Here is a 3,159-nt window from a genome sequence, read left to right as displayed (position 1 = left end):
ACCCAGAGTCTCAGGGGAGTGCAGAGGCTGTGTGTATGGTGTCTACAGACGTCAAACAGCAGAAACAGAGGATGGGACACAGAGAGCACTGATTTGGGCTAAAACAGACAGGGGGCTGACTTCCAGCTCAGTTACCAGCTGTGTGACCCTGGAGAAGTCATATCATTTCTGAGTCTTACTCTTTCGTCTATAAAATGGGAATAATATTATCTACCTTGAGGTATAAAGTAGTGTTTAAGTGTTTAGCATCTGGAGCCAGACTGCAATTTATTAGCTGTATGGCCTTTGTAAACCTGTTTTGTGAAGTAGATTTATGAAGGCATGATTGACATAAAATAAACTGCATATGTTCAAAGCATGCAATTTTACATTTCAACACACGTGAACACGTGTGAAACCATCACCACCACCAAGACAGTGAACATATCCTCCACCTCTGGACGTTCCCTCCTGCCCTACCCACCCTCCCAGTCACCCCCATTCCCAGAAAACCACCGACCTGATTTCTGTCATAATAGATTGATTTGCATTTTCTCTGTTTACTTTTGTATAGTTTCTACTGCTAATCTTTAAGTTCACTAATTTTGGGTCAGGTTTAATTGATTTTTCTCCCTATTTTACTGCTTTTGCATGTGTACGTGCTAAGTCACTTCAGTCGTGTCTGACTCTTTGAGACCCTATCAAGAGACCCGACTCTTGAGACTGTAGCCCACCAGGCTCCACTGTCCATGGGATTCTCCAGGCAAGAATACTGGAGTGGGTTGCCATGCTGTCCTCCAGAGGATCTTCCCGACCCAGGGATCAAACTCCCATTTCTTACATCTCCTGCATTTGCAGATAGGTTATTTACCACTACCTCCCCCTGGGTAGCCCACCTCGTCACTTTTTATTGAATGCCAGACATTGTAAATTTTACCATGTTGGGTACTAGACATTGTTTTATTAAACAAGCAAATTTGAATCGTGACCATTTTCATTTAGTACACTTGAAATTAGAAATGAAAAAATGCATTACTTTTAAACTTTGTACACATTTAGCCCATCCACTTAGCATTTTATCTAGCCAGGTCACAGTCACTTATTTCTATAAAATATTTTCAGCTGTTTTTCTGAGATGTGGTTCAGTTATTTGGCAGCAGTTTCATCCTTTCATGGCTTTACTCTATATTTTATTAAGCGTGACCAGAGAAATATTTAGTCTAGTGTTAATTTTCTTTACTAATGAGGCAGTCCCCTTTTCAGTCTTCTTGCTGATGCTTCATGTATTATGAGAGTTTTCTGCTCTGGCTGCTTCCAATGCTGTGTGAACGCTCAGCAATATTCCCTTTAGTTCTCTCGGGTTTCTCTTTCCTCAGTCTTGGTGATTTCCACACACACAGGCAGGTGTCAGTAAATGGGATACTTGTGAGTCACCCTGTGCTGACAGCCAGAACTCTCTCTTGTTCAGCTCTCTTCTCTCTGGTACTCTGCCCTACAAACACAAGCCACCCTGACTTTCTCAAACTCCTAGGTCTGTATCCTCAACTCAAGGAGCCTACTTGGCTTGACCTGATTTTCCCATCAGCCCTATAGACTGGAAACTTTCTCCAGGTGGAAAGCTGGAGCGTGGGTTGAGACAATTCATTCATTTCCCATCTCTCAGGGATTACTGTCCTTTGTTGAAAGTGAAAGTATTAGTTGCTGTGCTGCTGCTGCTGCTAAGTCGCTTCAGTCGTGTCCGACCCTGTGCGACCCCATAGATGGCAGCCCACCAGGCTCCCTTGTCCCTGGGATTCTCCAGGCAAGAACACTGGAGCGGGTTGCCATTTCCCTCTCCAATACATGAAAGTGAAAAGTGAAAGTGAAGTCTCTCAGTCGTGTCCGACTCCTAGCAACCCCATGGACTGCAGCCTACCAGGCTCCTCCATCCATGGGATTTTCCAGGCAAGAGTACTGGAGTGGGGTGCCATTAGTTGATCAGTTGTGTCTAACTCTGTGAGCCCATCGACTATAGCCTGCCAGACTCCTCCGTGCATGGAATTCTCCAGGCAAGAACACTGGAATGGAAAGCCATTCCCTTCTGCAGGGGATCTTCCTGAGCCAGGAATCAATCCAGAGTCTCCTGCACTGCAGGTGGATTCTTTACCATCTGAGCCACCAGGGAAGCCCCTTTATTGAGAATGTTGTTTGGTTTTTCAGTTATTCAAGGAGGAAAGTACATCTGATACCTGTTTATCCAGTTTGGCCAGAAGCAGAAGCCAGGAAAAATTTTAAAACTCTAAGACTCCGTTTCCTTACCTATAAAATGCAAATAAAAATAGTGGCAATGTCACAGAGCTTTGCAACATTTAATTGTTGCAACAATGAAATGCTTTAATACTTGAATCTAACACCAGTTAATTGCTCAATAAGTGGAAGTTATCATTTTTGTTTTAATTGTTATTGCTGTTGTACTGTTATTGTTATTATTATCTATGGATGGGTTTCTAGGATCTGTAAACCTCCTGAATTTTCAATTCCAAACACAGTCCCTGACACTTCCGAGGTATTAAATATTTGTACCTTTACTGCTCTATCCCAGACCTCTGTAGTAGATAGCTACTGAGCCTCTTACTTTGGAGCAGGCTAAGAATGACCTTTGAGATCTTTAACAGCCATCATTTCTATGCCTCAGAGATCTAATTGATATTCTCATGGAGCAAATTAGCATTTGCAGCAAACATATTTCACTCCAGATTTATTATGCCCCCTAAGTTAATGTAACAAGGGTATTCAGAAGAGCAAACCAGAGTTTAATTCATATGAGTCTAGAGGTCAGTCTCTGAGTTAGCAAGAGGAATTCAGGGCAGGAAGGAAAAAGCTTATTCCAATCCTTCCCAGGCTAGTCGTATGGGCAAATAAGATAGAGAACTCGGCTCTTTAAAAAAGAGAGCAGGACTTCCCTGGTGGTCCACTGGCTGAGACTCTGTGCTCCTAATGCAGGGGGCCTGGGTTCAATCCCTGATCAGGGAATTATATCCCACATTCTGCAATGAAGATGGAAAATCCCACATGCCGCGACTAAGACCCAGCGCAGCTAAATAAATATTTAAAACAAAGGAAAAAAAGAGAGAAACCTATTTGGGATATGCAATGGAAATGAAGGAAATAGTGGCTCAGCTCCTCAATCTCCTTATTTCC

The sequence above is a fragment of the Bubalus bubalis genome, chromosome 3 (assembly GCF_019923935.1).
Source record: "Bubalus bubalis isolate 160015118507 breed Murrah chromosome 3, NDDB_SH_1, whole genome shotgun sequence".
NCBI lineage: Eukaryota > Metazoa > Chordata > Mammalia > Artiodactyla > Bovidae > Bubalus > Bubalus bubalis.
Note: the sequence above shows the minus strand (reverse complement) of the source record.